Genomic DNA, 23,744 nt, shown 5'->3' on the forward strand with positions numbered 1-23,744 from the left:
TATTGCTGCAGGCCTGACAATAAGATCTCTTGCTTGTGATCAAACATATGAAAAAAATAAATGCCAAGATAGTTCTTGAAGCACAGTGAAGTCTCTACTGGAATCTATGGAAATGCATTCCATTTCAATCCAAGATGTAATCCTGTGTTCACTCACTTGAAAATGAATGCAGTAAATATCTAAGAATAGAAATAAGTGTAAAACCCAAACACCAGAACCTCTATTTCCTCCGTCTCCCACTTCTAACAGCAAAATCAAAGTCTTCTGTGCCAGCCAGGTATCTGCTGAATGGCTGGATAAAAATCTATTCCCATGATACATTTAATTAGCTCAACGGGGGGTTGAAAATGTGATGGAAATAACAAAGGAGTTAATAGCATAGGGCTTGATTTCCTTTCAGTTCTTTCTTCCAGTGGATTTCAATTTGGACCAAAAATGGAGCAATGTTCTTTAGCAGGTGATAAACCAAAACAAACTCAGGGCTTTGACTTCGTATAGTCATTAGTGTCATGGAACATTTAAATTCATCTTGCTAATCTAATCCTTCAAAAACAAACTATTTGGAAAGAAAAAATGATCAAAGCAGTTTTGGGTACAATTCTGAAAACCTCCCCAGTGCTGAGACATGGATAGCCACTTTGATCACCTTTATTTATTCTGGTTCTTAAAGTTTTGAGCAGACACACAAAACAAGATGAAAACATTTCTGGAAGAAAAATTAAGAAATAAATTTGTAAACAAAGAACATTTGTTGAGTTTAATTTTCAATTAATTTTGAACATTAAACTCAACAAATTTTGGACAACTGCCTCTGAGAGGTAGATGTATTAATGGAGAAACTAAGAAAAATTGGTGCACTGGCTGAAGTTAAAATTAATAAGGTTGGCAAAAATATGAAGATGGAAGAGCAAAAAGAACTGTAAAAACAGATTTCAGATTGAGGAAAAAAGTAAAATATTTGAAATCATTACTGTAACTAACATAAATTCCCAATTTATTAAGATGTAAAAAGATACAATTGTCAATGATGCGAAGAATTTGTGTGAAAAAATGTATATGTGCTTTTCTTATTTCAAATTACTTATTTTAAAAACTGATGCACCATTTAAACAGACATTTATATGACAGAGGAAGAAATGAAGGATTAAATGTAACATTCTCCAATATGCAAAAGGAAAGAGGAGGATTGGGATTAACTGATTTTAAATTGTATTTTTCACCCCACCACTTGGTTTGAATGCAGGAATGGCTATTGTTAAAAAACAAGAAATTTTCAGAATTAAGTGATCCTAGTCTAAGGTTTGGGTGGCATGGTTATGTATTGTAAGATGAAATAAACATAGATTTTAAAAATTGTCATATCAGGAATGCCATTTTATGAAAATAGAATAGACACAAACTCAAGTGACGCCTGAAAACATTTTTGTTAGCCTCAGCCCAAGAAGTATTTTACAGAAAAAAATGCTTATCATATGAACATTTGCTTGTATAACAAAAAGAAGAGCTTAAGATGAAATCAACAGAACAATTGACTGAAGAGGGATTTAGTTTTCAACAACTCATGACCTCTTGGGTCAACTTTTCAGAGATTTTTTTTTTAACCTGATTCCTCAATGCCTTCAACAAGAGCAGGATTTCTAATCTACTGAAAACTTTATAAAAATTTGAGGAAATATTCACAAATGCTTTGAAAGTAGTCTATGTTTGATTGTTGTTTTATCATCGAGTTAATCAAAGGAGTTAATCAAAGGAAATGTTTAGACACTTTTTATTATATCATAAAATGCTACATTAAAGTGTTTTTATATATGCCAATTTTCAACTCCACAGCAGTCACGGGTCCTGGATTTTGGAGGCATCCTGTAAGCTAGTCCATACGACGTACTTTGGTTGAAAAAGTTTTGCCCTGTGATGCACATTTCATCCAGTTAAAATTATAGACCCAAGAGTTTTAGTAGAATATAGATAGTTTCCATATGCACAAGTAAAGGAAAGATTTAATATGGATTTAAAAAGTACCAAGAATAGCATATCATAAAATGGAATTTGAAAACAAATTATGTACAAATGATGAACATATGATTGCTGAAATGTATAAACTTTTACTGAGATTTGAAACAGAAGAAAGTTAAAGAATGTATAGTAAAAGGGTCAAAAACTTTGGTTATAATATTTAAATAGATCAGCCGGACAAAATTTGAAAAGGTTCCAAATGTCCATCATCTTACAATTTAAAAGAGAACTTTTATAAAATGATGTATCATTGCTATATAACACCAGAGGAATTGCTTCAGGTGTACCATTCCTTATTTGTAAAATGAAAATTAAATGCACACATATAGGATGAGGGAATAGCCAGTTTGGTAATGAGAATTATGGGGGGGGGAGTCTTGGATTAGTGTTGATTATTAAACTAAATATGAACCAGTAATGTGATGCAGCTGCAAGAAAAGAAAATGTAGGTTTATCCTGTAGGAATAGTTGTATAATTTCTAAATAACATAATTCCTACTTATTCTGCTTTGATCAGTCCTTAGATCAAGAATTGTGACTAGTGCTGCTTGCACATTTTAAGAAGAATTCAAAAAAATTGCAATGAAGAAGGGAAATATGGTGATGAGGGGACTAGAGATTATAAAAAGAGAATGAAGAAACTGTGTATGTTTGGCCTTGGCTAAAAACAGTTTTTCAATAGCAGTCTTCAAATACTTGAAAAGATGTCATACAGATACATTCTTATTGCAGAGTTCAGGACCTAGAATAATGGATTTAAGCTATAGAAAAGCAGATTTTGATTAAACGTTTCAAAAACTTCTCAAGGCAAAAGCAATTTGACAATAGAACCAACCAGAGAAGTGGTGGACCTTCCTTTGTTGCACAAGTTCAGGGAGTGGCCATGCAAACATCTTTAGGTTTCTATTCTGACGGGCGAAGAGAGAAGTCGTTTAGACAGCCTATAGACTCTTCCATCTTTAGAGTTCTGTAATTCATCCACAATACCTCTCCGGCCACTTCTAAGGACAATAAGAGCCAAGGTGGTGCAGTGGTTAGGGTGCAGTACTGCAGGCCACTTCAGCTGTCTGTTATCTGCAGTTCAGCGGTTCTAATCTCACCGGCTCAAGGTTGACTCAGCCTTCCATCCTTCCGAGGTGGGTGAAATGAGGACCCAGACTGTGGGGGCGATATGCTGACTCTGTAAAACCACTTAGAGAGGGCTGAAAGCCCTATGAAGTGGTATGTAAGTCTAAAAAAATGAACAATTGATATCCAAATTTATAAAGTTCTAGAAGATGGCAGGAGGAAGACACAGAATATCAGACCACTCATCTATCTAAACATAAGCAGAATAATCCATTCATTTCTATGAAATTGATGTCCTTTCTGGACTATAAACCATCTTCAATGAAATGCAAAAGAGACTGAACAACACAGGGGTACATATAAACAGGGGGGAGGAAGTGCTGATGTAGGAACATTAGAAAAGAGATCCCAGTAGGATCTAGCCTGGGACCCCAAGAGGCAGCAGCCCATGGGGACAGGCATGATGATGGTTCCACTTGGAATCCACAGCAGATAAATAAAGAATGGCCAGACAGAAAGAGGACTTGCAACACAACAGCATGAGCATGTGGGGAGGAGTTAGTCCCTACTAATGCCCACAACATATTCCTATGTTACCCTCTGGATCACCAGAAGGACAGTCTACCCATATGATGCCTAGAAACCATGCTCACCATCAGTTAGGCAACCAATTGTCTTAGAGAATCTGAGTCCGAGAATATTGGGGAAGAAGTACTGGGATACAAAAGGGGCAGGATAGGATGAGTAGCAGGTTGATGGGAAGCATTGAAAGAGAAAGAATGAATGAAGAAAGAGAATGGTATCTGTGTTTAGAATATTGCCATTCTTGGATGGTATTTTTCTTCCTTCTCCTCTTCCCCCTATTTTCCCCTTCTCTTTTTGTTCTTCCCCAGCAACCACTGCCTGAGAGACCAAGAGGCAAGATATGATTAATCTTTGCTAGTAATTTCTGGTGCAAGTATTTATGCAATATCAAAAACTTCCTACCTCTAAATAACTTTCCTTACCAGTTGTGAGGGCACCATACAATCTAATGAGGAAACCTCACGTAACATGATGGTGTGGAAAAAAGATGAAATTATGTGGTTAGTGACTAGAGGGGAAAGTCATGCCATAGCAACAAGGGAATGTTCATACCAATCTGTACCCACATGGAACTAGTAATTTGTAAAGATGCGTTCATCGGAGCCAAAGGCTTTTGTTATATAAAACAGTTCAACATGCATAATAATTTATCATTTGAAAATACAGTTATTTCACCTTTGGATGCACCCCAACCATCACAGTTGTTAGACAATGTAGATGCAAATCAGGATGAATCATAACACCACTATTAAAAGTAATTGCATAGGCAGCTGAAACACAGAATCTTATACCTCCTGCCTATATCCTCCCATTTAAGATTCTATGCTATTGGGGCAAAAAAGAACTCACCATGAAGTGCCAAACAGCTAGAGAGGGTCCAACATTCATTATTGATCTAAAGTTAACAGGTTATGGTACATGCATGCCAAAATAACTAGACACAATGATAGTTTCTTCCCCCAAGCCATCATTCTGCTAAACACCTAAATCCCACAGCACTGTCTTATGCCTAAAGATATTTGCCTATCTAATAGGTTGTATTGCTATTATCCTTGTCATCTTCATATCTTTCTCATCTTCTCATCTTTCTCACCTGTCATCTTTCCTATTGCTGGTACATTCTCCTATTGGTATAATGATTTATCAATTGTTGTTTATATCTTATGACTTATAATCTATGACTTATCACTATTTTGTTTGTACACTGGGAGTTTATGCACTGGAGACAAATTCCTTGTGTGTCCAATCACATTTGGTCAATAAAGAATTCTAGTCTAGTTTATTCTAGTCTATTCTAGTCTTGTCTTGTCTTGTCTGAACTCAGGCAAGAAAAAGCACCTGCACCAGATTATATAGCTTTTCTATAGCATATGACAATGGAGCTTGTATACACACTGGCAGAAAATCCCAAAGACATAAATAATTACGTTACAAATTGATAAGGAAATAAGATAATCACAACAGTGGCCTGGTATATTCCATAGTGAGTCTAAAACATTACAGACACATTCTTTGAAAGGAAACATAGCAGCTTTGCTGTAAACTTAAGCTCTAATTATTATTCTAATGAGCCATCTCTGTGCTTTACTGTAGAAGGGAGTAAGATAAGGAAATGGCTTGAATTTACAGCCCACTTTCCAGGCAAGAACTCTGAAGTCAATTAGCAAATGCAGATTAGCACAATAATAACAATTCTGCTCTTACATGAAAGGTACAGTGAAGAACATTTATATTGCATATTATAGTCACATAAAATGCTATATCAATGTAAGTAAACGTAAGCAAGATTCTACAACTGATTCAATCTGAGTTCTTCTTTCGACCTACACCAACACCTGATACTGAAAGTGGGTTCTAAACAGGGACAAAGCCTTTCTTCAGGAAGGATGCCTGCATCTTTCAAATTGTTGTGACTCCTAGTCAGGCCCAACTGGAGACATTTTAATCTAGCTCAGGGGTCCCCAAACTTGGCAACTTTAAGACTTGTGAACTTCAACTCCCAGAATTCTCCAGCCAGCTATGCTATGCTGGCTGGATAATTTTGGAAGTTGAAGTCCACAAGTCTTAAAGTTGTCAAGTTTGAAGACCTCTGATCTAGATGAGCAGATAGAACCTATTTTATCTCATGTCTGAGTGGAGCTATGCCTTAAATCTTTCTGTTCTCATTCGGCTATAGAGAACTGAAATGAAGTCACGGCCATTCAGACCTCAGGAATGCTGTTGGGACTGATAGAAGGTCAAAAGATTGCAAGGTGGGGAAAAAATGACAGAAGGGAAGGGAAAGAATCTGCCTGAAGATATGGCTTTGCAGATTCTGTCTGGATGCTTCAATCTCAGATGCCTTGGAAGATCTCAACTACTTCTGTAACGGTCTTTACATTAACAGCTTGTTCTATGGCTCCTTCTTGCATTCCTTGAACTGGATCTCTTGAACCAAGCTAATTTATTTGGTTTGCTTCTTTCCCCTCCCTTCTCCCATTTTTGACTCTTAGTTTAACAAAAGCACTTAGACTTATATACCACTATACAGTGCTTTACCTTTCTAAGTGGTTTACAGAGTCAGCTTATTGCCCTCAACAGTTTAGATCCTCATTTTACCCACCTAGGAAGGATAGAAGGCTGAGTCAACCTTGAGTCTGGTGAGATTTCAACTGCCAAATAGCCGGCAGCCAGCAGTCAGCAGAAGTAGCCTGCAGTATTACATTCTAACTACTTTGCCACTGTGGCTCATAGTTTCCCCTCAGAACTCAAAGGCTGCTTAGCCTTTACAACTGGGACTTGGTTTGTGATTTGATGTTGTTGCAATGTAGTGGTGGGTTCCGGATCCTGGTGCAACCGGTACGGTGCAACGGGACCATGTGCAGCATGCGCATGCATACTTACCGCCTGCAATGGCTCCATGATGCTCTAGCTGCTTGGCGGAGCTTTGTGAAGGCGCCGTATGCACTGTGTGTGTGCGTGTAAGCCCCGATCGGCTAAAATACAGGTAAGGAGGGCAGACAGGTGGTCCCTCCGGAGCACTGTACCAGAACAGTACCTGATGGTCCCAGCAGGCACTGATACGCCCATACAGGGGCGTACCGGTTGTATCCCACCACTGATGCAATGATAAGTATTTACCACAAGATTTCAGCAGAACCATTTGGGTTTGAAGTTAGGGATACCAGATCTCAGCTTCAAAACATTGAATGGTCATTAGATTGTAGCAAATATACACTGAAAACTCTGAAATTTTTGCTGCTATCTAGAGCTAATTTGGATTTCTGCAGTCCAATCTCGCAGTTTTGTATGAAATAGGAGACATAAAATGAGATCTGGGGCCGCATTCAAAGTCCAAAACCCACTGCTTGCCCATCCATGTTCTAGATTATTATTTTCATGATGGAGAAGAATTGAAACAAATATTTTAAAATACTCTATTTCAGAATAATGTAATCTTTTGCTAGTACACTTTTATCCCAAATTGGTGTCCTCTAGATGTACTTGAACTACAATTTCCAACAGTTCTCAACAGAGGGGGGGATACAACATTATCTACAGTATTTCCAGTCTACAATACAGTCTTTTCAACAGTTCCAAGAAGACTCCATGCCCATTTGCACCACTCAGGTGATCCTGATGACACTAGCAATAGCAATAGCGGTTAGACTTATATACCGCTTCATAGGGCTTTCAGCCCTCTCTAAGCGGTTTACAGAGTCAGCATATCGCCCCCACAGTCTGGGTCCTCATTTCACCCACCTCGGAAGGATGGAAGGCTGAGTCAACCTTGAGCCGGTGAGATTAGAACCGCTGAACTGCAGATAACAGTCAGCTGAAGTGGCCTGCAGTACTGCACCCTAACCACTGCGCCACCTCGGCTCTTGTACACTGATAAACCTCCAAGTGGCCTTAAGAACGCACTAAAAGGATGCAAATGGCCAGCTGTCTGGAAGGAATATAAATCTTCCCATTCCCCCACCATTCAATTACAGCCGAAGAAGCTTCTTTTGACGAGAAGCAAAATAACCTCAAAGAAAAAACAAGAAAGTCCAGTTGCCTCTTGAAAAAAAGTACCTTTAGTACAGTTCCAACTGTTTCTTGGTAACATGGTTCTGCTAGTGAAAATCCAGATTTATCACATCTGTAGGAATACCTCATGGAGGAAAACCAGGCTGAGAAATATTCAGGCAATGCCAGTGAGATATATTTTATTTAAAAAAGATGCCACAAATACAGTCAGTTCCTTGGCAAACGTGACGTTCTGCATGCACACCTGTGGTGAACTACATTGAACAAGCTGGGAGCATCCATGCATACCATGACTGTTCCATAGATCTCATTGCTGCAACTGGAGTCCGCCAGGACCTGATGTATTTCTGTAAGAAGACTGTCCCCAGCATAATGGTACGGTAATGAATATGCCAGTTTTGTTTTCTCCTACTTGTTTTCTCTTGAAAAACTCAGGTTCTTGTCACTATATTTACGATGACATATGGAAATTTAGGCCAATTCTTACCCCAAAACAATCTAAATTTTGACTTATTCTTGGCTGTGGACCACCTTCTGAGAACACGTCTTAAAAGTTAGCGGGAGATTGGGTTCATTAGGAATGGCCTGATTTAGCAAAAGCCATTGAAATAAGGCAGTTTATCTGATCGTGATATCAGGGGAGTTCTTGGTTGGCAAGTGGGATTCCTGGAGCGAAAGGACAACCTGAGATCTTTAGCAAAGAGTGTCTTCTTATGTGCTGTCCCAACAGTATATAGTTAATTTAAAAATTAGAAGCTGTCTTCTTTAAGCAACTATCTCATGGGAAATGCAACTACCTTGTGGGAAATGTAGTCCCATAACATGTGACCACATCTGTGCTCCCTGATTGGGCAGTGGGGTATTTTGCCTGGGAAATTGTTTTATTACTGCGCACTCACTGAATCCCTGTCAGCACTATCAGAAGCAGCTTTGTACCAGCAGCATGGGTTAGAGGAATTAATGTCTTTTTACACTATGTGAAGGGACAGATCAGGGAAAGTCAGAAGAACCTCATTACTGAACTGTAAGTTTGGTTATTAAGGATTCCTGACAATAAACGTGATCTGAAAAATATTCCCAAGCGTGGAGTTAACTGGCTGCCCGAGCAGAACCTCATTGCCCGGGGCAGAACATCTTACCTGTAGAACAGGTAGAAGATATATTTCAATGACTTCAATGGCAAAGCCAATCCAATACAGTTTCCCATCTACGGCAAAGGCTGAGACTGTATTCTTTCTGCAATTCCATGAGGAGAAGATGACTGGTCTTTCAGTGGAGTGTTTTATATCAACAGTGATTAACAGGATATGATTGTACACTGCACCTGAGAAAGAGCATACGATATACAGAGATGTTTTCTCAAATTCCAGAAGAAGAAAAGCATCTCAGGTCTTGGGGAAAAATGGGTTTATCATTGTCTCTCACCTATCCAAATATGCATGGATGTAGCACAGCAGGGTAGGCTGACCCCATTGAGAGAGCCTTCCATCTAGCATTGGAATGTAGCAGTGGTGGGTTTCAAAAATTGTTCGAACCTACTCTGTGGGTGTGGCTTCCTTTGTGGGAGTGGCTTGCTGCCCATGTGACCCTATGGGAATGGCTTGCCGTCCATGTGACCGGATATGAAGATGCCGCCGACACTTGTCAGAACCACCTTAAATTATCTCACACACAGCACTGGCATGCATAAGAATAGGATGTAAACTTGTTTTTTAAAAGGCATCTTTGGTTTGCGTTAAAACAACTTCAACACACACAATGTTCTGATTGCACCACAAATGCAGTAGTCATCCTTACCTTTCACAGAGGCACTGAATTTTATAAATATGAGCATGATAATGTAGAATAATCATATCCAAGGACCAGTGATGGGTTTCAAAAAATTTTGGGACCTCTTCTGTAGGTGTGGTCTGCTTTCCGGGTCCACTGGTGGAACCTCTTCTAACCGGTTCGGTAGATTTGACAAATCGGTTCTACCAAATAGGTGCGAACTGGTAGGGACCCACCTCTGGAATGTAGCCAATTTGGCCTGCCCCACAACCAAAATTTGTGGTTACAGAGGAACTGTTACATCCTGACAATCAAAACCCCACAACTAAGAGGGACTTATGGTAATATCATTGTAGCTCTGTTCTGCTATTCTTCATTGTTTCAGTGCCTATTTATGACCCATAATAATCATAAGGGAACTTGTCTGATCTTATCCAGATGCTACAGTGATTTTATAATGGATTCCCAAAGTAATTTGTCTCCCGTGTGCTATTTTTAAATGCCACTAGACACTATATCACTATGATTAAATTATCTTGGTTTGTCTTTTATTTTTGAACCAGCTCCCCTTCTTTATTTTGCTGTGCTGTTTAATAAAACTTACTTTCCTATTTCAAATTCTCCTTATGTTACATTAACACTGTCAACTTTGACAGCATCAAAATATACAGATAACTGAAAAAGATTTGATGACAGGTTTTCTCTTTGTTACTGATATTATAGTGCAAGGAAAGTGGTGGCTTCAGTTTGTCAGATGTAACAGTGAAGATACTGAGCTTATGTTTATGTTAGTAGCAAAAGATAGAGAAACAAATACTTAGGAAATGTGTCATGGCAATTTCCTTCCTTATGACTATAACAGATCCTTATTTCTTCCCTGCTCAAATTCATACCAATGCATTTATAAGTATACACTTATTATCAGACCTGGAATCCTGTAGACTTAAAATAGCCTCTCGTCTTGTTAAAAACTAAAACAAGAAGAGTAGAAATTTCACATGGGGTAAAGAAGGAAGAATGATTCAATGTTGTACACTCGTTCAAATTTTCCTACTCTTTTCTGACTTTGTTAGCCGTAGATATTATGCGTACTGAGTACGTTTGTGCACAGGTCAAACACAATTGCACATTTTTCAGGAGCAGCCACCACAAGAGAAGAAATGATCACTCAGTGCCAGACTGCCATTCCTCTGGACCATTGCCCAAGGACAGGGTATGCTTGTTATTGAGTATAATCTCCCACTTTGCCCCTTGTTCCTTCTCCATGTCTGTGACCTATAATTTTTGAATAGTTTAGTGGTTTTTCAGAAGAGTACTAGAACCTGCTCAAGTATAGCCTGATAGGTTATAGACATGGAGCATCTCTGAATCTACAACCAGTTAATCATATAATCTGATAGGTAGTTCAATACTGTACACACTTCTACACATACTTGTCCAACCTGCGCAATTCCACATTTAGATGAGTAAATGGTAGTGGTTTTTCCTCAGGTGCAGGCAATGCTTGAAGTGAAGGGAAATGAAGTCAGGGAATCCAGTCATTATACGCATTAAATCAAAAAGGATAGGACCATTTGCCAGTCTTGTACGTACGTACGTACGTACGTACGTACATACATACATACATACATACATACATACATACATACCAGAGGTGGGTTCCTACCAATTCGCACCTATTTGGTAGAACCGGTTCGTCAAATCTACCGAACCGGTTAGAAGAGGTTCCACCAGTGGATCCAGAAAGCAGGCCACACCTACAGAAACCCCCCCACTGGTCCTTGGATATGATTATTCTACACTATCATGCTCATATTTATAAAACTCAGTGCCTCTGTGAAAGGTAAGGATGACTACTGCGTTTGTGGTGCAATCAGAACATTGCGTGTGTTGAAGTTGTTTTAACGCAAACCAAAGATGCTCTTTAAAAAACAAGTTTACATCCTATTCTTATGCATGCCAGTGCTGTGTGTGAGGTAATTTAAGGTGGTTCTGACAAGTGTCGTTGGCATCTTCATATCCGGTCACATGGGCGGCAAGCTGCTCCCATCCGGTCACATGGGCAGCAAGCCACTCCCACAAAGGAGGCCATACCCACAGAGTAGGTTCGAACAATTTTTGAAGCCCACCACTGATACATACATACATACATACATACATACATACACACACACACACACACACACACACACACACACACACACACACGTATGATGGAAGAGAAAAGTTTTTGATCAGTGTGCGCTACCTGCTGTAACATATAACAGTGAAACATGGACACTAACCTCACAATCGATACAAAAGTTATGTGTGGCACAAAGCCATGGAGAGATATATGCTCGGCTTTGCAAAACAAAATAAAAAGACCTGCATACGGATTAGAGAACAAATGAAAGTATATGATATCATCAAGAGAGTAAAATAATTGAAATGGAAATGGGCCAGTCACATAGCAAGAAGAGTTGGTGGCAGATGGATAAAAGCAATCAGAATGGATCCCATTTGATAAAAAGTGTCCACGGAAGAGGCCTAAAATAAGATGGGTCAACAACATCAGCAAGTATTATGGGCCCAATTGGCAAAAGAAAACTCAGGACCATATTAGTTGGAAACATGTGGAAGACACCTTCATCCTACAGATGATGATGAGGATAAACATTACAATTATATATACATATATTTATATATAAATTGTAAATACATATATTACTCCACATTCCTAGGACTGTAACCATTTTCTTTCAGATTTTTCTGGAAATAGAATACCACCAAAACCAGCTTCCCGTATGAAGGAAGAATAGGGAAATATTTTTGTTTTTTTTCCCCAATTTCTTATTTTTCTAAATATGTAACATTTCTGAAATACGTCACAATACATATTTCACAAATTGTTCAGAATGTATAAAGGCATTCAATATTTCTGTTGAAATGTGCACAAGAAGAAAAATTTCATCATGTCTGGTGGGCATGTCAAAAAAAGTAGAAAATTCCGGATTCAAATACCCCCACTGATTCATTGAAGATTAACGTACAAATCGAAATAAAAGATTTTTCACTTGGAATTGATTAACAGTTGGGGAAAAAGTCAAGGAACTCTGTCTTGGTATATGCTAATTGCAATGAGATTGTTCTATGAACAAAGGTGGAAAGATTTAGCACTACCCATTATGGAGGAGAGCAAAAGAAACAAGGGAAGAAAAAAGAAAGAAAAGAACTGCAGAAAGAGAAGTGAGAAAGAAATATTTAAAAGTTTCCTTTTTCTTCTGGAGAAAATATATTTACAATATTAACTCTTACCCTAGGATTACAAAAAAAAAGAACTTACTCTTTATTATCCAGTTTTTTTAATCATCAAAACCACAAACCATGTGTATTTTTTCTATTTCATACAAATAATCTATAAGGGGATTGCAGTCAACTGTAAATATCTTTTTTTTTCTCTAATCAAAGAAATTAATTCAGCCCTTTCTGCAAGTTCCATCATCTTCACCAGCCATTCCACTGTTGTGGGTAATGTTGAACCATTCTATTTCTGAAAATATAAGAGGTTCTCTGTGGTTACCACACATAAAAAGTTCCATGGCTTTTTTTCTAGTTGCCTGTACATTAATCTCAAAAGAAAAGTCTCTGAAACCAGAGTCTCTTAGTTCCAATTAATTTTAAACCTTTAAAATGTTCTGATCTGACATGTGTGCTTTTTTTAAAAAAAAAAAAGCTTTTTTGCATGTCTATCAAACATGGTAAAATGTCCCTTTATGTTGTTTGCATTTACAACACAGATCCAAAATACCTTTATACTTCCTGTATATCCTAGACAGTATCTCCGATGAGAAATACTGATACATCTTTTTATAAAAAATATCTTTAAAGCTAGAACATAAAATAAATTTCAATCCTTTCAACCACATGCTTTCCCATTGATCTATTTGTATATTGTAGCAGAACCTTTAGCCCATTTTATATATTCTTTCAAGTCGTCTTCTGTTTGATATTTTAACAAAAGTTTATACATTTTAGCTATTATATGATCATTATTAGTACATAATTCTATTTCAAAGTCAGTCTTATTTTGTTTATAACCATAATGTTATTTCTCTGCTTCAAACCTTTCTGATAATTGTACATAACAAAACCATTGTCATGAATATCCTTCTGTTATCAGATCTTTCTCTTGATTTCAGTTTACAATCCCCTTCAAAAAATCTGTTTTATTCATCAATTTTATTTTATCTTGTATCTGCATGGTTTTGTTAACATCTTTGCCTTCTGTTTATTCATCTTAAACCTTTCTAAGGCTCCAAATTCTTTTAATTTACTCATTAGGAATTCACTTTTCTTCAAGGGATTTACCATCAAATCATCTGCAAAAACTCTTAACTTATATGACTGATTTTTAATCTTTATATCTATGATTCTCTCATCTTGTCTTATATCCCAGTTCAGCATTTCAAGTACACACATACACACACACACACATACACACAAACAAAATAAGCAAAAAAGGAGACAATGAGGCAGCAATCTTGTCTTGTTTCTTTCTGAATCATTGATTTTTATTATATGTTATTTTCTTCTTTGAAAGTATTCTCTCTCTCTCTCTCTCTCTCTCTCTCTCTCTCTCTCTCTCTCTCTCTCTCTCTCTCTCTCTCTGTGTGTGTGTGTGTGTGTGTGTGTACACATACACACACATAATAAGATGGGACTCATCTAACCTGACCCAACAATGTTGAATGAGTAAAATCTTTTTTAAATACATACATACTTACATCACCCAGAAATTAATATTAAGGTTCCAACTTTTATCCTGATAAAGTGTTGGACTTAATACTCAGAACACTATTTATTCATTTTACTTGAGGGCACATCTGGAGGGCAGCAGGTTGGAAAAAAGCTACAATGTATACTTAGGAATTAATGCCACTGCAATCAATAGGATTTATTTCTGAAAGCACGCCTTGCCTAAGAAAGATTGTACTATATCAATGTTACTGATAAAAGTGAATGGCATGTTGCTTCTGGTATGATTATCTTAAATAATTTGCCCGGATAGCTGTAGTGTTCTCATGGACTTCAGCATTATATTTTTTATCATGGCTAATGAGAGCAGCCAGGATACACAACACAACCTTCAGGCATTAAAACACTACCCATTTGGTTTTACAGAACCATCCAAGCCATCTCTTTTTAAAAATGTTCTTTCAGTAGGATTTGCTTTTAGCAGCCACCCGTTGGAGCCAGAATAGGAGTAGAAGGCACTGCCAAACCTTGGAGGCTGTTCTTGAGCAAATGAAGGACAACTTCCAGCTGAAATGCAAGATAGCTGCACTTTAAATTTCATTAAGAAGTTCAGTATTGTTTGCCATAAAATAATCAACCCATCGATGCAAGAATGTCCTTGTTGTGCCTAAGGACTCTTTTACAAAAGGCCACCATCAAAGCATCATTATCTATACCTTCTGTATCTAATTTTCCCTAACCTCACTGCTTCCCCAATGCCCATATATCAGAATAATATTCCATGCATCTAATGAAGTGGATAGTCTAGATGGTGATGAGAATGAATGACTTTTGTAGCTATTTCTTTTTCTCTTGGCCCTCTCTTTCCTTTTTTTTTAATTAATTCATTTGTTCGTTCGTGCATTTCCATTTCAAAAGGCAATAATCAGTTTACTAGGAGAAAAACTGATGAGTTGAAGGAAAAGGATAACATTGCTGCCTCTATAATTAATATAGACAGTTATTTTGTGATGATTTCAGAAGATGAGTTCTAAAATACGAAAGGGAGCATGGGGTGTGGGAGCGAAGTGGTCCATTAAGAAGTACACTTGAGTTGTCTCAGAATATGAAGAACGGTTAGAGGAACTGGGCATGGCTAGTCTAGTGAAGAGAAGGACCAGGGGAGACATGATAGCAGTGTTCCAATACTTGAGGGTCTGCTCCAGAAAGGAGGGAGTCAAGCTATTTTCCAAAGCGCCTGAAGGCCAGATGAGGAATAATGGATGAAAACTGACCAAGGAAAGATTCAACCTAGAAACAAGGAGGAACTTTCTGACAGTGAGAACAATCAACCAATGGGACAGAAGTTGCCTTCAGAAGTTGTGGGAGCTTCATCACTTGAGACTTTCAGGAAGAGATTGGACTGCCATTTGTGAGCAATGGTGCAGTGGGTTGGACTAAATAACCCACAAGGTCCCTTCCAACTCTGTTAATCTGTTAATATGGCTTCATGTGCCTGTAGTTCTTCTGTGATTCATTTAACCAGGGTCTAAAAGAGGATTCCTTGCACATACACCTAACTCTTTTTCACAATCTCATTTTGGTTGGGCCAAAATCAAAATGGACAATCTTTTCTTCTTTTAAAACCTGCATTCCATCCCATGAAATGTGTACTTCCAAGCATGATGATATGGAAAGAAGGAACAAGCAGTCAAGGCCACCTATTCTTTCTTATTTGTGCAATAATCTACTGACACGTGTCTATAGATAGATAGATAGATAGATAGATAGATAGATAGATAGGTAGGTAGGTAGGTAGGTAGGTAGGTAGGTAGGTAGGTAGGTAGGTAGGTAGATAGATAGATAGATAGATAGATAGATAGATAGATAGATAGATAGATAGATAGATAGATAGATGATAGATAGATAGATAGATAGATAGATAGATAGATAGATAGATAGATAGATAGATAGATAGATAGTTTATTTATATGCCGCCCTTTTCCCTGGGGGGACTCAGGGCGGCTCACAATCAAAAGGGAAGTGGGGACAGACTTTTACATATAAGACAGTACATGATTAAAAACGCAACATTCATACCATTTGGGCGGGTAACAATCTTTAGCCCCAGGCCTGACGGGATAGAATCTATGAAGATTCTCAGTCATCCAGGGCATGGTTGTCCCGAAGGTGCCTTTTTTTAAAGAGGCAACTGGACTTTCTGTTTTTTCTTTGAAGATGTTTTGCTTCTCATCCAAGAAGCTTTTTCAGCTCTGACTGAGGGGTGTCGGGAATGGAAGGATTTATACTGCTTGCAGACAACTGGTCATTTGTACTTTTTTTAGCGGGTCATTAAGGTCACTTGGAGGTTTATCTGTGTCCTCAGGGTCACCTGAGTGGTGCAAATGGGTGTGGAGCCTTCTTGGAACTGTTGAAAGGACCATGTTGTAGACTGGAGATAGATGATGTCATATCCTGACATCATCTATCTACTGACACCCTATCTTTCCTATGCAACAGTTTGCCTGGAATGGAACCTATTCTTCTCATCAGAGGTCTAATGTGATACCTTGCAAAATGAGATCAAGGATTGCATGTTGCTCTTATTACAGGCTGCCTGCCCATTTTAAATTTTTGTTTGTTTGTTTGTTTGTTTGTTTGGTTGGTTGGTTGGTTGGTTGGTTGGTTGGTTAGTTGGTTAGTTGGTTAGTTGGTTAGTTGGTTAGTTGGTTAGTTGGTTAGTTGGTTAGTTGGTTAGTTGGTTAGTTGGTTAGTTGGTTAGTTGGTTAGTTGGTTAGTTAGTTCGTTCAGCAGTTCTCTGGAGGTGGGATCAACCTGCGTTGGATGATCTGCAACTATCCGCATTAAATACTTGGGTGCCCTACATATTGTTAAGTCTAATTTGAAACAGACCAATTCCTATGATCTAAGCAGAGGTGGGTTCCTACCAGTTCGCATCTATTCGGTAGAACCGGTTCGTCAAATCTACCGAACTGGTTAGAAGAGGTTCCACCAGTGGACCCGGAAAGCAGGCCACACCTACAGAAGAGGTTCCAAAATTTTTTGAAACCCATCACTGGTCCTTGGATATGATTATTCTACACTATCATGCTCATATTTATAAAACTCAGTGCCTCTGTGAAAGGTAAGGATGACTACTGTGTTTGTGGTGCAATCAGAACATTGCATGTGTTGAAGTTGTTTTAACGCAAACCAAAAATGCCTTTTAAAAAACAAGTTTACATCATATTCTTATGCATGCCAGTGCTGTGTGTGAGGTAATTTAAGGTGGTTCTGACAAGTGTCATCGACATCTTCATATCCAGTCACATGGGCGGCAAGCCACTCCCACAAAGGAGGCCACACCCACAGAGTAGGTTCGAACAATTTTTGAAACCCACCACTGGATCTAAGGATGAATCGTTCTGCACTGGTTTGACAAATGAGAGATAAAGAGGGAAAGCCTAAGAGCAAAGCAAACTCAAAATGCAGCAGCATTTACCTTTATCTGAAGGGACAACATGTCTTAAGAAGATGTGAAAAATACTCAGGAATCAGCCTGATTGGGCAGAAACTGCACAACACAGAGACGCACCCTTATAGAAAACCTAATCCATTTTTTATTGTTAAATTTGTAGTGCAATCGCTGTAAGTATTCTGTTGGGAGTGTGAGAGGAGGGGGAGAGAGAGAGAATTGAAGCAGTACAGTTCAATTTATTAATTTATTCAGAGCTGCTACTTTAGTTGCACAGATATTTTAACTTTTAATACAAGTTAATTTGGAGGGTTTTAAAGTATTCCCCGATAAACAATGCTTGAATGATGCTTCACAGAAGCCTTTAAAAGTTTATTGACCCTAAATAATTCAAATCCATGCATTTGCAAATTAATCTCAAGCAAAAAGTGAAGATTACACTTCATAAATGTACCTTTAAGAGCTTAGAACTGGATATAACAATCTCTTCCCCCTGCTCCAGCCCAGTTTCCTAGCAACACCCACTCGCTTAAAGGGAGTTTGGCCAAAACAGGAAAGCTTGATTGCTGATGAATATATTCACTTCATGTATTCCGTCTGTAAGTTGCCTTTAATTAATGGCTCCAAATTTTACCATCCTTTGATGGAAGCTTAACCATTTTGTCTTTCAACTTGGATTTGATTTCCAGCAACAACAGAAGGAACAATGCCCACTTTGGTTGCCGATGGCAAACTGAATATTCTGTGGCATCCCACAGAATGAATCCACAAATTGAGACAAGTGGGATTTCCATTGTTTTCACAGTTGACATAGAAGATTGTGTTTTTGGAAGTATACATTTACACCCATACACACACTACACAAAGACAAACTTTGATTAGAAAGAGAGAAGATGACAACTACATAAGGGATAGCCAAGGACTTTTGGGGGGGCTGGGTTTTGTTTTTTTACCTTTTTAAGCCCAAGGTAGACCCCATGGCCAAAAACCGGTTGACTTCCATTTAATTTCCTATTACTAGATTGCACTACAAATGGCTTTGTAGTGGCAGCGAAGTAACAATTTGCTGCCATCTGGTGCTTGATTTCTAATCCAGGTCTGATCACCTTATAAAATGGTGTCCTTGCTCCCTTCACCCAACCCTCACCCAGTGTGATAGGATGATATTTGAGCTTGGCTTTACCTCCTCACTCTTGCCACCTGTCACCAGCCAGCTTCTTTCTGCATCTAACAAAAATGGCAAGCCAATATGCCAACCAAATGTATTAGCCCTTATTTTGACAGACAGCTCTGAGTGGAGGCCTAAGGCAGTTGGGTTCATTATGCCACAGCTGAAAGCGCCGTTAATTCACAAAAGGAGGATGACAAGTGTGTGCAATCAGGAAAAATTAGACCCTCTGCCAACGGTGGAGGAGGCTGAGCATGCAAGATGACTGCCAGCAAACCTTGATTCAGATTCTGGCATTGATGGTTGGCTTGGCAAATACAATGGCAATGTGTGAAACTGGAACACTGGGCAACAAGGCTGCTCTCTGAAGCAATTATTGTCCACAGCTACAAGAAGCAAGATGAAAAGGCTTTGGGGAACGCAATGTGGTAAGTGATCTTTGCGTACGTTTAGCATTCCTGCAAAATGTATTCATTGCCCTGGACTTAGCTCTGCTGCTACTAGGAGTAGCAGAAAGGAGAAGGAAGTAAACTATCTGACAACATGATCAACGCCATGTGAAATTGGAGTCTGACGGTTTTGAAATTCTAGTTATAATTAAGCACTAGCAATATTCAGTCCTATATTTATACACGTACCAATTGTGTGTGTGAGAGAGAAGTGGGGGAGAGAGGGAAGGGTGGGAGATGGGATGGATGTGTATTGGTTGGAAACCTGTGGAAGAGGCCTTCATTCTGCAGTGGATAGACAATGGCTAAAATGAGGATGTATGTGTATATGTTTGTGCACATGTGTTCAAATCAGAGGTGGGTTCCTACCAGTTCACACCTATTCGGTAGAACCGGTTCGTCAAATCTACCGAACTGGTTAGAAGAGGTTCCACCAGTGGACCCGGAAAGCAGGCCACACCTACAGAAGAGGTTCCAAAATTTTTTGAAACTCACCACTGGTCCTTGGATATGATTATTCTACACTATCATGCTCATATTTATAAAACTCAGTGCCTCTGTGAAAGGTAAGGATGACTACTGCGTTTGTGGTGCAATCAGAACATTGCGTGTGTTGAAGTTGTTTTAACGCAAACCAAAGATGCCTTTTAAAAAACAAGTTTACATCATATTCTTATGCATGCCAGTGCTGTCTGTGAGGTAATTTAAGGTGGTTCTGACAAGTGTCGTCGGCATCTTCATATCCAGTCACATGGGTGGCAAGCCATTCCCACAAAGGAGGCCACACCCACAGAGTAGGTTCGAACAATTTTTGAAACCCACCACTGGTTCAAATATAGTTGGTGCTCTGCAGTGCCCTGCACTGCTGATTTGCTCAGGGGTGGAACGAAAATGCTCTGCACATGCGCAGAAGCCAAAAACAAGATGGCAGCACCATAGGGAGAACCAGTTGGGGGGCATGGCATGCCTGAGTCGCTGCCAGTTGCACAGCCAAGTTACTACCAGTTTGACTGGTAGGAACCCACCACTGGTGCTCTAGAACATTTAAAAAAATCTTTAATAACCACATCTTTAAAATGATTCATTTCAAAATGTTGAAGGAAACTGCCATTTAAAACAGAGATTCCGAACCCCCAGTCCATGGCCCATTGGGAACTGGGCCACATAGGCAGCGGGCAAATGCAAGAGTGCCAAGTTGCATTTGTGCAAGCAGCCGGTGTGTCTCCGTGCGTGCGTGCATAAAACCATCCCTCTCCATCACCATCACTGCCCCCAGTCCACAAAGCCAAAAAGGTTGGGAACCACCTATTTAAAATATTTAATCAGGTTTATATTTTCATCACATCAAATTGGAGCTGCCTTTAAAGAGAGAAGAGTTTCTCCTCCATCAAATCTGGAAGAAGTGAAGGCTGGCAGGTTACTTGCGGAACAAGATTCTTGCAAAATGGAGCAGGTACAGCTGAATTCTCCAGCTGTGGGGGCTCTCTATCCAAATTGCAGTAATTGGAGCAATCAGAACCTAAGAGTTAACAGAAGAATGGATTATCGTTCATTGTTTCTAATGACTATCCGGTATAACCTGGCTGGTCTAGTCAGCATCATTTTTTTCTCACTTCAATAATGGAGGTAGACAATACAACATGGTTTCCAAAATATTGTTCAGTTGTCACAGATGTGGTACTGTCACTTTACCTATGTTTATTATGAGCCCAATGATATTGGTGTTTTGAAATCAATGGACTGTTATCCATTTTCAATAGGCGCATCTCTGTCCCAATCACTTATCCATCAGTGTGCATATCCTAAATTTGAATGAATATTAAATCAACCTTGGATACCGCATCTGATTCTTTTTTCTCCCTTCTTCACATCCCCATTCTGAATATTTGATCTTTCTCACAGAGCCAGTTTTCAGGTAACAGGGAATAATGTCCCCACATGGAAATAAGCATGAACATCATCACACCATCATTTGATAAGAAGACAAGACAGGGATCACCTGCAAAGCATAACTTCTGGAACTCCTTTCAACTTCTTAAAAATAGCTTGCTCTAGTCTAGAGTAAATGATAAGGAAAGAAGGGGAGGGGATTTAGAATGGAGGAGTCTGCAATCTTCTGAGCCCTGGCCAGGTACCTTTTCCATAAGATGCATTGGGAGAATTTTTTCTAGTATTGCTTTTTCTGAAGGCCCTTGTTGGATCCGACCTATTTCAACTCAGACTTTCTTTGACCAGCTTTTTGCATATCTCAAATATGATCCCATCCAGATTAGCTGTCATGTGATCAGACTGACTCCTTCCTCCTTTTTTACATTGTGAAATTGAATTGTATTTCAAAGTGCTCTTTGAGTTGGAAAGGAACAAAGGGCATGAAGGAGATTTTGGTTTCTCCTAAAATTCTCCTCTTATTGGAAATTTCTCCTTAGATTGTAATAGTTCGTGGAAGTGACATGTTAGGAATGTGCTGTTTTTATTTTTAACCAATCAACAAGATAAACCTATTTTTGTAGTAGGCATAAAGAAGAAAGTTGTTCAGCTCATGTTTTTATATAACCTTTCAAAAATTTGCATTTCCCAAACTTAGAAATAAGCTAGAAACTTGTAGTACTGTTTGCAGATTTAAAAAATGCATACAAAACCAGATGTATTACAGGAAAGAGTGCATAAGTTGGAGAAATCACATGCAAAAATGTGCATATTAGAAAATATGTAAAAAAAATCATAGATAAGGGGAAATACATGCAAAATATAATGTTATGAAAATGTACTGTAATATGCATACACAACTTCTTGCTGAATGATGCAGAAATGCTATGGCATGGAGAGTATGAAGCAAATACAGAATTGGAATGGAAAAATAAATAACTAAGCAGAATCAACATTGATAGATTTGCCCATCTCTATTTTTGTCGTCAAGTAGATATGAACAAATTGCTGGAGCTATTGATTCTTCAACTGTCTGCTTCTGTGTGCTGTCCTACCAATGTACAGTGGTTTATCAATATGCAGAAATCCATGTGCACATCAATAAACTTTAGAATCTGGATACAGTCACACACTCTATGTCATGAAAACTGTTTTTGTGCAACACTCAATCAATGTATTTGGTCTTTTGATAATGAGGTGAAACCTGTAGCAGAGGGGCACATTAATTTTAAAAATCCTCCTAACTGAATCAGAATTCAGGATAAATGAAAGATGGGGCATAGTAAACCATGAACAATTAAAGAAAGGAGCAAATATATATCTTAATTTCACTATGGACAATTTAGAAGATTCCTCCTCCTCCTCCTCCTCCTCCTCCTCCTCCTCCTCCTCCTCCTCCTCCTCCTCCTCCTCCTCCTCCTCCTCCTTCTGTATGGTTGTCTGTCTTTGTTCTTCCTTTTGTATTGTTCCCTTCCCTTCCAGTTTTGTTAGCTGCCCTGAGTCCCTTCGGGAATAGGGCGGCATACAAGTTGAATAAAACCTCAAACCTCAAACCTTCTTCTTCTTCTGCATCTAGAGCAAACTTTAAACTGTCAGAATAGAGCCACTTTCTTGACGTTGTTGTTGGCCAAATGAGGTGATTCCTCATAAAGGTAGTCTTTGACTTATGACCTCAACTGAGCCCAAAATTTCTGCTGCTAAGTGAGACTGTTGTTTAGTGAGTTTTATCCCATTTTACGACCTTTCTTGCCAAAGCTGTTAAGTGAATCACTGCAGTTGTTAAGTTAGTAACACGATTATTAAGTGAATCTGGTTTCCCCATTGACTTTGCTTTTCAGACGGTTAGAAAAATAGTCACATGACCCAGGGACATTTCAACCATCATAAAAATGAGTCTGTTGCCAAGCATTTGAATTTTGATCACATGACCATGGGGATGCTGTAATGGTCGTAAGTGTGAAAAATAAGTAACTTTTTCCAGTGCCATTGTAACTTTGAACGGTCTTTAAATAAATGGTTATAAATCAAGAACTATCTGTAGCTGATTGGAATGGAAAAAGGACAGAAAAGGTATATAGTGAAACTAATAATTCTGAATAGTTCGGTTTCTTACCATCTCAATAACTCACTTGATAAGCAATCCACTACACTTTTGCTTTAAATACTTCCCAATACTTTTAAGAATAACACTCAGAAAGCAGCATAAGTTGACATATATCCTCCAGAATATTTCAAATCTGAAATCAAACAGGATCCTAGCTAATGCTGTTGTTTCTGTTGACCAGTTAAAGCAGAAGGCAGGCATCTTCTTCTGAGCTATCCCATCATAGCTCCAGGTCCTTTGTGTGACTTCATGGGAGTTAGAAGGTGAGCCTTCTCATCAGAGGTGGTATTCAGCAGGTTTTGATCAGCTCTGAAGAACTGGTAGAGGAAATTTTGAGTACCGGTAAATACCATCTCTGACTGGCCCTGCTCCCATCTATTCTCTGCCTCCCCAGTCCCAGCTGATCGGGAGGGAATGGGGATTTTGCAGTAAGCTTTCCCTGCCACATCCACCAAGCCA

The 23,744-nt window shown here is 38.7% G+C and overlaps 1 long non-coding RNA gene across 1 annotated transcript in view; it reads right to left on the reverse strand.

Annotated features, from left to right (window-relative positions):
- Positions 1 to 8,815: 8,815 nt before the first annotated feature.
- LOC148049342 (uncharacterized) overlaps positions 8,816 to 23,744 on the reverse strand; it is a 98,709-nt gene continuing 83,780 nt past the window's right edge. The window contains exon 3 of the long non-coding RNA XR_015695758.1: positions 8,816 to 8,913. This is a non-coding gene — a long non-coding RNA (uncharacterized LOC148049342). The remainder of the gene's footprint in view (positions 8,914 to 23,744) is intronic.

This window comes from Thamnophis sirtalis, unplaced genomic scaffold (assembly GCF_051295495.1).
Source record: "Thamnophis sirtalis isolate CommonGarterSnake01/CBP01778 unplaced genomic scaffold, rThaSir2_p1.2 scaffold_1, whole genome shotgun sequence".
Lineage (NCBI taxonomy): Eukaryota > Metazoa > Chordata > Lepidosauria > Squamata > Natricidae > Thamnophis > Thamnophis sirtalis.